Raw genomic sequence first — 15,388 nt, forward strand, 5'->3', positions numbered from 1 at the left:
AATTAAGTCAACCAACATTACAGATAGAGCAGAAAGCATTTCAACCGACTGTAACCCCAGCGAAGAACTTTTAACCTCGGCATTACTGAGCTAGCTAGGTTCCGTTAGCCACTGACTGTCTGCACCTGTTACCCAGCATTAACATTCACCCAATACATGAAGAAACACGGCTCTAACCCCTCCTCCTAATGCTAATTACTACAGCTTGCCTTGTCCAAAACAGTTGCTAAATGTAGTTAACGTTAACCCGCTCTCTGTATTACATCATGGTGAACAGCTGTAATGCTAGGTTATCGTTAACTCTCAAAAAGGGAATGGGAATATCTAACTTTACCACGAACTGAATGCTAAAATAATGTTTTCATCTCAGGTGAGTGTCTAGGTTAGCATCACTCATCCCTAGTGTGATTGGTGAAAGCATCCAGCTAGCTAACCCTAACTCAGAGCCTCAGATAAGATGCATATCCAGAGAATTATAGAATAACCTCAGAGCATATTTCGCAGCCAAAACAAACACATGACACTAGTAGGGTAACGCCATCACTGAGGAAGCAGTACATGATATTCCCTCGCTGAGTTACTGTTTTACAATGAATACATTTTCGAGAGCTCGCTGCCTAAATATCACAAACTCGGCCAGGCATTTTCAGCAGCATCAGCGCTAAATAGTGATGAATGCTCACTTACCTGTGGTCATTTGGTTGCCTCGCCTCAAAAACTGCTACCTCCACCTGAGGCGGATTCAAACAGTCCGCACTTAGTTGATTTGACCCAAGCAGCTGGGCTGATGTGTCGGGGTGGGGGAGGGGTGCATTGATTCAACTGTCAGTGAAAATGACCCAGACACTAACTCAGCGGTTGGGCTCCACAAAACTACCCAAGACTGAGAAAGTAACCCAATTAAATGACCCAAAAGGCTCAACTCAGCGTTTGGGTAGAAAAAAATAACCCAGGATTTTTTAGAGTGTAGGGAGAAGAGAAAGCTGAATATATTAATGAGAAATAACTTCACATTATCAGTCTTCAACTACAGAATTAATTATTGCAACTTTACAAGAGTAGTACACTGGGATATACTTATATATTCGACTAATACTGGAGTATTTCATCATATCTCACAGACAAATGGGATATTAGTGCAGGGAAAACTGCATTGACAGATATCCATAGCAATCAGCACAGCTAGGCAACACGCGTAAACTACAGAACATTTAAAAGGGTCGGGTAAGGGTAAGTTAATGTTCAAAGAATTTAACCTAACCAAAAAAAAAAACAGACATGGTCAAGTGTTTCTGACCTGTACCGAGCATATAACAGTGAGTGTGTGAACAGCTGTTTGTGATCAGACATCTGGTGGCTGAGAGTGTTTCTATAAACACACCACTGAAAGGCTGTGATATGACCTACCGTAACAGGAGAGAGCAAGATAACAGGAAGCAAGACTAAATATATTAAATCAGTCTCTCAGAAAAGAAGGCATGTCAGTTTGGCTTCCTGTATCTGTTTCTCTCAGATAATGAGACTTTAAACTATTTCCTACTTCCTTTTCATGAGTTTCTGTAAACTTGTGTTGGTGTTGGGCAAGAGTTGTGGCTCATTAGTTGTAATACAGTGTGGGTGTGCAGGAAACCTTCCCAGTAGGCCTTACTATTAGTTTTGGCTGGATGGGCTCATGATGTCTACATTATTTAAATTAGGTAGCTAATTGGAAGGATCAACATTTTTTTTTTTTTTAAATACCCTGATAGCTCAAGGGATGATGTTTTAAACTTGCCCTCCTTCTTTAGTATCATCATTTGGTCAATTTGGAAACACCAATAGAATTCCAATTAGACGCAGACTTCCCACACTATGTATGTGGTCCCCATCTTAAATCACAAGTTAAATGAATTGTGATTACATTATCTCATCTTATCATACTATTACTGTTAGGAAGCATGGCAACATTTACAGCAGAACCATATCAAACTTTTCTATCGCATAAAACCATAAAAACTTTTACCATATCAAACACTAAGCAAACAGTAGGTTTTTACTATTGACAGTGAATCTGACTGTTGAGGATCTAAACAAATGCCTTCCATGATAATGATCCCTCTGTTTGAAACTGAAGGATAAGTATCACAAAATGAGCCACGGAAATTGTTCACGACGCGAATGTGACACAGCTTTATCATCCATCCATCCATCCTCTATACCGCTTTATCTTTTATAGGGTCACGGGGAAACCTGGAGACTATCCCAGGGAGCATCGGGCACAAGGCGGGGTACAATCCATCGCAGGGCACAATCACATACACACTCACACACCCATTCATACACTACGGACACTTTGAACACGCCGATCAGCCTACCATGTATGTCTTTGGACTGGTGGAGGAAACCGGAGTACCCGGAGGAAACCCCCGCACACGGGGAGAACACGCAAACTCCACACACACAGGGCCACGGTGGGAATCGAACCCCCGACCCTGTGAGGTGAACGTGCTAACCACTAAGCCACCGTGCGCCCTACAGCTTTATAATGATCTACAAATTATGTGAGCAAAAACCCATGGAAATATCGCTCTTTCACAACTCACCATTCAACCTGCTGAAAAATCTACAGCACAAACGATTGCGATATTCCCAAAGCAGGTAAAACTGACCCAAATCCGGTTTACTGACCAAATCCCATTTTTTATATTAGACTGTTCACATTATGTTTTCAAAGAACCCTATATCTGACATTAGTCTGAATAGATCACTCTCCTAAACTGACCCACGTGTGAAAAGGAACAATGTATAACATGTAAAAAAAAAAAAGGGGCGTTTATTCAACCACAGCCACTTCTTTGGTTTGCGTTCTTGGTTTCTCTCAATTTTGCTTTTAAACTTGTAACTTTTCGTTGGCACTGCACCCAGGTACTCCTACGGCTGTGCTCAACCATTTCTTTTGAGATCTCTTCAAACGTAGAGCGGTTTGCCATATGTGCCTTAAAATTTTGCTCGTACATCAACATCTCTCTAAATGTTTATGCGGTCTGTTACCACTGAAATCCTCCTTCACTGTATCCTCCATCATTCCTTCCCGGTAGAGTGACATTCTGATAAATGTCAAGTTGGATCGATGTAAAACTCACATGAATTCCGATCTGCCTGTTCAGACAGAGGTCGCACTGGTACTTACTGTACTGGATCGGATTTCAGTACCACATATCAAAGTGGCCCAAATTGGAATTTAAATGATCAGACTGAATATGTTAGTTTTTTTTTTTTGCTGTTCACACAGCCATGCACAGTATCGAATCTGCATCACATTTGAAGGATTATACCACACTTGGGCCACCTTTGCTTGCTGTGTGAATGTAGCCTTTGTGTTCATCAGGGGCTCTTACTGTTTTAACGGGATGAAAGATCAATGCATCATCGGACATTACCGGCTGCCAGTCAGTAAATCGTGGATGATCATCTCAAACTTTAACGTATTGGTGCCAATCAGAATCGCTTGGAGGCTGCCGCAGGTGTAGTTCATTTATGTGTTAAAAACAGAGAGTCCAAAGTTCTGTTCAGTTATTCACACTCATTTCTGAAAATGGTTGTTTATAAGTCTAGTTAGCTACCGGTCACGTCCTTCTTTTGGCACGAAATGGCAGACAATGCTAATGATGACCTGATTTTTAGAAAGGTTTTTTGATGCGCATACTAATGAACAGAGAATGGAAATTAAACAACAGGACAGATCATAGCCCAAGATTTCCATTCAGAAGACAGGGAGCAAAAAAGGTCCTTTTAGCTGTCTCGGTACAGTACAATTGATTGGCTGGGTTTATGATTAATCTTAGATTCCAAATCCATGTGAATGAGCAATAATGTGTTAGAATGAGTGCATTAATATATCATCTTTGCTAGATACCGAACTATGCTAGAAACATATATGAATACGCATCAGCTATCTAGCTAATGAACTTAACAAGCTACTGAAGGGTAGCATTTAGCATTTGGCTAAATTAGCTATTCATCTAACATTACCGTACTTAATACAATGGTGATAATTGAGGTGACTGTTACTTCAGCATACCTCACTTTGTTAGTTACCCTTATTGTTCAGAAATGTATTCCTCAGACTTTAAAACAGTTTCAGATTAGTTGTGTCAACTGACAACTTATTTACTCTCACCGCACTTGAGTAATTTTCTTGGACATTACTTTTACTCAAGTGCATTTATTACTACAGTAGCAGTACTTCAACTCACAACAGTGTTTTGTACTCTTCCCACCACAGGATGAAACGATGTGCTGTAACCTCCAGCCATAACAATGTAGGTGTGTCAGTATTGCATGCAAAGGTAATTCAGTACACATATTCAGTGGAAGAGTATTACATTACATGACAGATTTATTAGTTGTACAGTATTTGTTTTATTTGTTCTGCCTGGTGTATAACATAACTGCTTTGCACACACTACCTAGTGCACAATATGTATTGCATTCCGTGTCAAATTCAGCCGTGGATAAAATAAAAGCAAAAAACAGGCATACAGTTCTGTCAGAATTTACTCAAGAACGGTTGACGCTTGAAGGTTAACCCTGTTAAAACTGCATTCACATCCATCCATCTTCTATACCACTTATCCTTCTCAGGGTCGCGGGGAACCTGGAGCCTATCCCAGGGAGCATCGGGCACAGGGCGGGGTACACCCTGGACAGGGTGCCAATCCTGATCGTGCAGAGCACAATCACATACACACTCACACACTATGGACACGTTGTATCAGCCTACCATGCATGTCTTTGGACTGGTGGAGGAAACCGGAGTACCCGGAGGAAACCCCCGCAGCACGGGGAGAATATGCAAACTCCGCACACACAGGAACACGGCGGGAATCGAGGAGGTGTGGAGGTGGAGGTGTGAGACAAACGTGCTAACCACTAAGCCACCGTGCACCCAACTAAATTTACAACTAGAATTAATTTCTAAAGCCACAACCGCTCACCCTGTTTTACACCACACTTCAGTTGAGAGTCACTTAAAACTCAAGCACTGAGAGAGACTTTGCAACATTAATTCTTCCTTACATTCTTACTACACACTGTTTTCCTGAAAGTCTGCATCTTTTACAGTCTAGTAGTTAACAATAGCGTTTTTACTGAGCATGAGAATGTTTATTATTCTGTAGTCCAATTTAAATGATTTATCTACACACACACACACACACACACACACACACACACACACACACACACACACTTCAGCTTGAATACAGTATTTTTTTATATGCATCAATAAATTTCAATAGGTATTGATGTTGGAAAGTACAACCTTTACCCCTTTCTACACATTCAGGATTTTTTTTTTTTACTGTAACTGGAAATATGGAAGATGTTATGATTATATAGTGTTAAAATTATACATTAGCCCATCTATAATTACTAACATTTCGTATCAGAACCTCAAACATTGCACGCCTACAAGTGTTGAAGGTAATAGTCACTACAAGCCTGAAAGGGACAAACCTGGAGGAATAATAGAGCACTGTGATGTATTGTGGCCACGGTTGAATTGTACTAACACACATTCTTCTCTGATTAATCGTAGCAGATTTTCACAAAACAAACATGTCTCCATGTCCTCATTTTCACTTGAGCTTTGAATGTAGGTGACACTCGGATTTTTTTTCAATGGATTTTGCTCGCGCACAAACTGTGTATGACTCAATCCCACGCATCTCCCACAGTTCTTTGCAAATGTCTGAAGTTGCGGGGGCCAAAGGCCATTCCATTCCCTTCTTTTCTTTTGTATCTCACTTGTGTACTGTATATTTGAATATGCAGTTCACAAGCAATACCGAAGGGTATAATCTTTTATCTTTATTCTTATGACTGCTTTGTTTCTGCAACAATAGAAAAAGTGTAGCACTGTAAATGATGCAAACTTCCTTTCTATACTGAATGGATGCTGTGCATGACTTATAACAGAGTTTTATGGTTCTAACAGAACCGGCCACCTCATTCACGGATTAGTCATAAACCCACTGAACTTCACTTCAGATCGCAAAAAGTTTTTGAAATGTAAGAAAGTAGAAAACCTTCACAAAATTTTAAATGACTTTTGTTTGGGGGCTGACTCCCCATATTATAGAGAGTAGAGCGCTTAACTCTCAATAGGAATGTGTCTGTTTTATTATTATTATTATTATTATTATTATTATTATTATTATTATTATTATTATCCATCCATCAATTTCCTGTACAGCTTAATCTACACAAGCGCGTGGGGAGCCTGGAGACTATCCCAGGGAACTTAGGCCGCAAGGCGAGGGTATCGCACACACACTCACACAATTTAGAGATGCCTACAATGCATGTCTTTGGACAGGGGGAGGAAACTGGAATACCAGGAGGCAACAACCCCTGAAGCACAGGGAGAACATGCAAACTCCGTGCACACAGGGCAGTGGTGGGATTCGTACCCCCAACCCCAGAGGTGTGAGGCCAATATGCTATTATTATTATTATTATTATTATTATTATTATTATTATTATTATTACTATTATTATTATCATCCTCATTATTATCTGAACCATAAGCAGTCTGTCATTTGAATAAAATCTGTGTGCTAAGCACAAATCTGTGAGTGTGTGTTTTCTCGGTTCCTCTTCAGAGTGTCAAAAATATCTCAGAGAATCATACGCAGAACAAAAGCCCAATGATTCAGTGTCCACAACCGGGAAAATACAGCGCAATAAAATGGTGCAACAGAAGCGTCTTGAATAGAAAAGTCTTGAATTGCATAAAAATAATTACTTTTATTTTTTCTTGCTCTTAAGTCACTGTGGCATTTTATTATGCAGTTGCGTCCTGCATTGTTTCCTGACAATAAAGTTGACTTGACTACACTTAATCCTAAATCTCATGCTGTGCAAAGCTGCCTAGGAACTGCTGACACATTTTACACCTCTCCTCTCTCTATTAATAAAGCAGACAAACAGTGCTAAAAATAAGCATTGCAAATTAGACCGTCTCTCACATTGTTGCCCTACATAATAAAGGATGTTTTTATGCACACGTCCTCATAAGCTGAATTTGTACCGAATTAGTTGCCTCTTTTTATATTAGACTGTGCCAGTATAATAACCACTTATGGTTTGCACTAGCAAAAATTAACATGTGCTATTGCAAGAAGCCTAACTGATACACTTGAATGAATTTAATGTGATGAACATTATATGTCATCATTACATCATTTCATTATCTCTCCCCCCCCGTGTCTGTAGTGTATGAATGGGTGTGTGAGTGTGTATGTGATTGTGCCCTGTGATGTATTGGCACCCTGTCCAGGGTGTACCCGCCTTGTGCCCCATGCTCCCTGGCATAGACTCCAGGTTCCCCGTGACCCTGAAGAAGGAGTAAGCGGTAGAAGATGGATGGATGGATGAAAATGAGATATAAGATAAAATAAGATAAGATAAGACTGTATTAATCCCTCGTCAAGAAATGAATGTGTCACATTATAATATAACGTAATTATAATATAATAAGACAAGTAAGGGAAAATAAATAAATATAAATATGAGAGTAACAGTGTCTTACTGTCATAAATATACAGATTGAAAAGTAGTAGCATCTGGATGTATACAAATATGACTAATGTTAAATAAAAAATGAAGAGTAGCTGCATGATCAGAGAATATGTTAAAAAAAATAAATAAATACTGTCCATGGACCTCTGTAAATTCACTACATGGCACATGCATTGCAGACAGCATGCGCATGCTGTATATTGATGGCCGAAACACTTTGATTGATGCTTCTTATTTTATTTTTGTTAGTGGTGGTTCTCCTAGCTTTCTGAAATGGGAGCACCACTGCTCCACAGTAAAATCCTTGGTGTTGAATTAACACCCAGAGTGTTCATTTGTGTCCAGTGGACTTACATAATCACTGTAGGGTGTAAATTCAGCACTCTGGGTGTTAAATCAACACTGGGGATTTTACCGTGTTGAAGATGATTTCTAACGCTAACAGGTCCAGCAGAGGAGAAACTGTGCAGTCATCTTGTGTTATAGAATGTTGTAGAATAAACCAATGACATTTCCACACAGTCTGTCGTTATGGCATTTTTTCTTATCGATGTGGCATTAGTGGTGTGACGCAATAGCACTAGTTGTATCTGTCTCTGTTTAAAGTGTATATGTATCTGGATTCAGTTTTAAGCCAGGTGGTCAGCATGGTCTGAGAATTATGGATATGGCTCTATCTTATAATACATGAGAGATATGTGCAGGGTTGTGTTTAATCCGCTTGTGGGGTTATTATATTATTTTTGATTGTATCTGCCTGTGATCTATTCTAACGTACATAGTTGGCTTTATTTCCCAAAATATAGACAAACTAGTAGCCTAAGTTAAACCTCCACCCACCAGACCAGGACTGCTGTATGTTCTTGTTAATAAAGGTGGCCAGATCATCGTATCTGGCAACTCACTCGTCCCTGCAAGAGTAAACTCCACCATCTCATATGACCTTTTTGTTGCATCTCAAATCTCAACTCAAAAATCTCAAAAAAAAAAGAGCATCTGCTTTTTGAACCTTTCTGGCAAGTTTTCTGGAAAAAAGAAAAGAAAACAGAAACAATGAATAGTGGGCTCCTATTCATATCTGTATCTGTTCAGAACACATTATCTCTTCAATCTGAATGTATTCGTATTTGGTTTCATCCGTATGTGGTATTACACACTGAACCTGATGGAGCCGTTGTCATAATGCTAGTTGTTGCACTTTCATTAATGAAAATTTGGAAAATGAAGGAGACCACCCTTCTTCTGGTTAGACAATAAAACAAATAACCTAATGTTACCTGATTTTCTACCAGATATCATCAGATAACAATTAGTGTTGTAGAGGTTATTTTAACATTAGCTAACCTGTTTACTGGCTGATGTTAATTTTATGTTAAAAGAAAAATAAGTACACCCCATGGAAATTTTGCCTTTTATGACATATTTTGACGAGCAAACAATTGATCATCTTTGAAACAGTGTCTATTAATAAAGGTGAGATACTTGAACAAAACTGCAAAGAAAATTTTCTTTTTCAATCATTTATTCAACAGAAATATCAATAGATGTGATATTCTTCTGTGGTAAAAGTAAGTACACCCTTGGCCTCAGAAGCTAGTATTGCCCCCTTTAGCAGAAATATCTTCTTGTAGGTGTTCTGTATAATTGTCCACCAGGCTTGCTGGAATTCTTGACCACTCTTCTATGCAATATTCTTTCAGTTGTAAGATGTTTGAGGGTTTTCTTGCATGTTCTGCCCGTTTCACATCCCCCCACAACATCTCAATGGGATTCAAATCCGGGCTTTGACTCGATTGTTCTATAACCCTACATTTCTTGTTGAAAGGTCCACTTTGGGTTCAATTTCAACTTTCAGACAAATGGCTTCACATTATCTTCAAGCACGCTTTGATATGATGCAGAATTCATACCCGAATCAATGAATGCAAGCTGTTCACTCCCTGAGGCAGCAAAGCAACCCCAAACCATAACATTTCCACCACCGTGCTTCACAGTTGGTCTGAGGTGCTCCTGCTGTTACTGTGGTCAAACAATTCTATCTTTGATTCATCTGTCCAGAGCACATCATTCCAAAAGACCCGGTCTTTGCCTATATGCTCATTGACAAACTGTAGTCTTTGTAGTCTAAACTTCTTTTTAGACAGCAAAAGGCTTTTTCCTGACACGCCTCACATGCAGGTCAAATTTGTGCAATCTCTTTCTGATTATAGAAGCATGCACTTTGACATCAATAGTTTCAAGACTTACTAGCAGATCCTCGGATGGAATTTTGTGGTTCTTGGAGATTTCTTTTAGCATCAGACGGTCTGCTCTTGGACTGAATTTGCTGGGACGGTCAGTCCTGGACAAACTGGCAGTCGTCTGAAATCTGTGCCATTTGTAGATTATTTTCCTTGCAGTGGAATGAAATAATTTAGAGATCTTTTTAAATCTCTTGCCAGACTCATAGGCATCCACAACCTTTTTTTTTCTGAAGGCCTTACAGAACTCTGATGATGTTGGCACAATGACACCACACACCTCAATAACAAAGGGAACACCAGAGATATGAGAGGGGTTTAAATAAGACAGATCCTACTACGCAGGTTTAATCCCTGGCACCTGATCTTGAACACCTGATTCTAATTTTATAGATTTGAAAATGTGTTAAATGTCGGGTTGTACTTACTTTTTCCATGTGACTGATCTGATTTTGTTCATTTAAATTGTGAAAATTACTACAAAATGTCAATTTTACATCTCTTTTGGAAGTGTATTACCTTAATTAATAGACCCTGTTTGAAAGAGGATCAAATTCTGGTATGACAGTCTCTTTCAGTGGGGTCACTCTCATAGATTCTACACAAAGAAGCCTTCCGAGACATCTGCCTTCCCATGCTTTAGACCTACGCAATATAAGATTGTGAAATTGAATCTGCAAAAGAGCAAAGCACATCGGCCCTGTCACGGGATGAGTCTCTTAGCAGACTAGGTGTAATCAAGTTTACAGTGCTCTGTCAGAACAACATATAAATACAGAGACCGTTCCAGACAGTGTCTCCACTGCTCCAGGGGCTCCCCATTCCCCATGCCATAATTTCTCTGTAAGTAAATAATTAAAGGATCTAAAGGATCCAGGTGCTTCAACAGAGTCACTAAATACTTCAATATATATATATATATATATATATATATATATATATATATATATATATATATATATATATATATATATATACTTCAATATGGAAAATGCCTTGGAAACAGCAGGGTCTGTGTTGCATGCTACAGTTTGCATGGTCCTCAATTTAAAAGAGGGGTAAAATAGTACTTAGTTCATCATAGTTCATCATTTGAGGTTCTAGGCACTCAACTATTACCACCACCTTATCTTCCATCAGTACCCCACCGCACAGATCACATATTCTGGAAAATAAATGTTGTTTGGTGGTAATTAAGGTGATTTTTGAGTAGTTACAAAAAGTTACAAACACTGTTTTTTTAATGAACAGTTCGTGTGTTCCAAACAGATACAAATACAGTTAAGAATGAATTAAAACAGTCTGTTTTCTTTTCTTTTTTCAGTCGTCTGGCCAGGAAGGTTTGCAAGGCAAAATTGTGAGATGAGAGGTATACATCGGAACTGGGATTCTGTGTGATTGGGATGTCTTTAACTTTCACTCTGGTGTGTCCCAGCAGTCAGAGACGACGTTCGTTCATTTTTCCTGACTAACTGTCTGGTCAGTGTCGTGGTGGTTTAATTTTGGCTACACATTTGTTTATAGTTTGGGAAATAGGTCCAAATAAATTGATTAATTTATATACCATGGGCAGGAACAAATGAAAAAATAATAAGTGTGCCAGTGGGATTAAAAAAAAAAAAAAAAAGTTCTGCAAACATCAGTTATGAACTTGCATGATGTAGCTGAGGTTTTGTTTTCCAAGCGTTCTCCAGTGGTTTGAGGGATATAGTGGCAGCAATTATATTTAATTAAACAAACAAACAAACAAAAAACACTTTCTGATTTAGAACACCACTACTTCAGGTTCAAATATAATTACAGACACAGATATGGATATTTGGAGCACTAACAGATACTGACACACTGTAGATACAGATAGTAGCATGTGTTACACCCCTACTAACAAACATGCATTGCTAAACAGGATAACAGAGTGTATCAGGATATCATCAAGATACACAATGACCTGCTTGTTCAGCACAATGCTAACAACATTATTAACAAATGTCTGAAACACAGAGGGGGCTTTGACCGGGCCATAAGACATCACCATGTATTCAGAGTGTCTGCTAGTGCTGAAAAATGCAGTGTTCCACTTGTTGCCCTCTCTGATCAATCTTAAGTCATATCTGGTGGTTAGGTCGAGCTTATTGAAATAAAAAGTCTCTGGGCTGCTCTAAGGTTGAGGGGAGTAGTAGGTGTGTATACCTGTATTTTGCTGTGCTTGCTTTAAAACCACTGAAGTTAATGTAAGTATGAAGACTTCCCTTTAAGCAAATTTAGGAGAGGAGTATAAGAAAAGGAATCTTTGTTGGAGTGCCTCTTGGATGTATTCATCTATTGCCTTCAACTCCTTATAAGAGTGAAGATATGCTCTTGCACTATGGGGTTATGCCTTTCAGTAAAGTGAAGGGAGCTTAGGGGTTCTGTTCTGAAAACCCTGCCAAGGTCTGAATAAAATTGGGGAATTGGTGTCTCATAGAGTAATTCAGAACTTTCAGAAGTCTTGGACATGCAGACAAACATGGGATGGATTGAGACAGGAGTATACAAGTCTTTCTAAATGATGAGGTCCAGAAAAATGTCTTCTGCATTCCCAGTCTACTCTCAGATTCATTTATTTGTACCATGTGGCACTTGTATGACTGATCCCTCCCTAATGGACCTGCCATCTAATGCATGAACTGTAATGGGGATTACAATGGATTAATGCATTTACATTAACATTTATGGCAGACACCCTTATCCAGAACGACTTACAGAAGTGCTTTGAAGTCTCTACCAATAAATGCATTCCGATACTGGTGCACTAGGTCTCGGACTAAGAATACCATCGGTCAGAAAGGTAATATAGTAAGAAACACACGGACAACACAATTTTTTTTTAAAGGAAAAGTGCTCATTTAAGTATTTTAGAAAGCGGTAGGTCTTTAGATGTTGTTTGAAGACTGCCAGTGACTCAGCTGTTCGAACATCTAGGGGAAGTTTATTCCACCACCTAGGTGCCAGAACAGAGATGAGTCTTGATGCATGCCTTCTGGTTTTGTTTGCCCTGACAAATACTGTGCCCTAGATTTGTGAGGTCACCTGTTACGATACAGGGAGGTGAGGCGGGAGCAGGTGCAGATCAACGTCTTTATTTTCAACACAACAGAAAAAATCACAGGAAACACGCTCTATACTGGACAAGATTAACGGGTTCATGGCTGATGCACTTGTTCACTAACCAGCCAAAGACTACCAGACCTGCATCGTGCATACAAAGAAACCAATTTCTCAGTATATAGTAAGACAGGACCCAAGGTGCAATGAAGCAGACTGGGTAAACAAGCTTTTATCTCTAAGGATGAGATATTTCAGATTATTTTGTGAAATATGTGGAGCTGTTTTGGTAGTTATAATGCATTTTAGACGTGAAATGAACTGTAATGCCAACCTGTGTGCATGAGTAGAGAGATGTGTGCAGAGCAGGGGCGTGAGCTGGACTGTTAATCATTCGGGGCTGAGCCCAGATTCTCGTCCGTGAAAAAACTTTTAAAAGCATGCTTCTAAATAGACTGTTTGCATAGATTATTTTCCTGCATGTGAGTGCTAACTGATTTAAAAATGTGAAAACTGGACAAAAAGTTGTATTTATCATAAAGCTTGCCTCGGATGTTGTTACTGTTTGCAGGACTACCAGACTGATAAAATATCAAACTTTTTGGCTATCTAACACGAGACTAGGCTAGCTTGGTGTCGCTAGCCAAGGGGAGGCACAGCTAAGCTACCAGTGTATGGGTTTAGCTGCTATAGTGCCATGCAGAGTACATTATCTTTCCTTCTGCTCTGCTCATATCATTTTCACGTAAACTGGAACTTGTATAGACATTTACACAGCTTGTTTTCATTTATTCATTTAGCATTTTCTTGCTCAGCATCAGAGGATGTTACTGTTTCAGTTTCAACACCTTTACAGGGATTTTTATTTTTTTTAATCGGCGTATATCCATTTTTCCCCTCCTACTAACTGACTGTGTGAGCTAACATTTGGCAGAATTGAGAGCTGTCAGCCTTTTGCTATCAGAGTATTTGCACGTATTTTCCGTGAAATCTTGTCTGTTTGCTCTCGCCTCCGTTCACTGAAGATAAAAAACAACACTCTATTCACTGAAGATACACTATCACAACACTACCGTCTACTTTGACTGACGGTCAGTGGTGTAGTGACAAACTGCTCCAAGTGGAGGATTATTCGGGGCTAAAGAACAAATCTTCGGGGCTAAAGCTCAGAATGCCCGGGCCAGGTTACACCCCTGGTGCAGATTTCTGAGAACGTGAACTCTACAGTGAATAATACTGGCTAACAATTGCTGGTAATCACCAATGTCATGAATAATAGAGTTGAGGTGGAGCTTGGTTAACAGATTTTCTTAAACCCACAGTGCTAGGCTAACATTTTAGCATTTGTAACATTACTTCTGCTTGTTTATGAGCTTTTGGGGCTACATTTGTATTGACATTCTTCCTACTGCTCAAACAAAATGACCTAAACTCAGCTGATAAAAATGAAAACGGTCTCCAGTTGACCATTAATCTCAGCTCCTGTCAGATTCAGGCGGAATATCTGTAACTTCAGACCCCTAAAGCAGGAATACAAATAAATCTTGCAGTTGCAGAGCATAGAGATAAATTGCTCTGAGAGCTCCACAGTCATGACTCATAACTCATAAGCCTTTTTTCATCGTATCTATAATATTATTATGAAGCTTATACATTATTATATAGTTATATAGTTTTATTTCGTCTAATACGAAAAACAAATCTGATCAACTTATATTTCTCTAACAAGACTGTCTGACAAGGATTACTGTGTGTGCATTACTGTGTGTTTTTATTGGCTGAAAGCACTCAAGTGTAGCGTAACGTTTTTAAAAAAAAAAACCTGACGACAAAAACTGTTTACTAAACCAAGAAATGATCCATCACAAGAACTCAAAAACTCAAGACTTCTTGTTTTACGAGGAAAAGCAAAGTGCAGAACAAAGCCCCTATGGTCAATGTAAAATGTTGTAATGGTTCTTGTGGATAATTGATGCTTTGGGGCTGTTTTCCAGCTCATGATCCTGGGTTACTTGTGAAGACTGATGGCATTAACTCTGCTCAGCACTAAGATTAAGGTGATTCGACAAGGTTTTGATAGGACAGTTTACCCCAAAGCCATATTGTATATTATTTTTGTATGGCCGATCCAGCTTTAAAGCTGACTGATCTTTTTGTCAATTGCATAAGCCCAGTAGTTTCCAGTAGCAAATGAAAACTGAAATAGAAAACAAAAATGCACTTTGGGAAATTCTTTTGATTGTTAGCTTCAAAACGGTGTTGAAATTTGAATTGTAGATCTGTAAAAATATTGATTGTGAAATAAATTCTTGACAACAAACATAAAACATTCTCTTATTGACAATACTTAAATATACCCCCAGCCTGGGGGGGATTCCACAAAGCAAGCTAACGCGATAAGCCCAGCTAATTTCCGTCCATTTCTGTTCCACGAGCAAAGCTAAACGTCCTGCTGAGTTACTATGACAACACATGCTTTTGTACACACCTGTTCTATGTCA

This window comes from Ictalurus punctatus, chromosome 25 (assembly GCF_001660625.3).
Source record: "Ictalurus punctatus breed USDA103 chromosome 25, Coco_2.0, whole genome shotgun sequence".
NCBI classification, from domain to species: domain Eukaryota; kingdom Metazoa; phylum Chordata; class Actinopteri; order Siluriformes; family Ictaluridae; genus Ictalurus; species Ictalurus punctatus.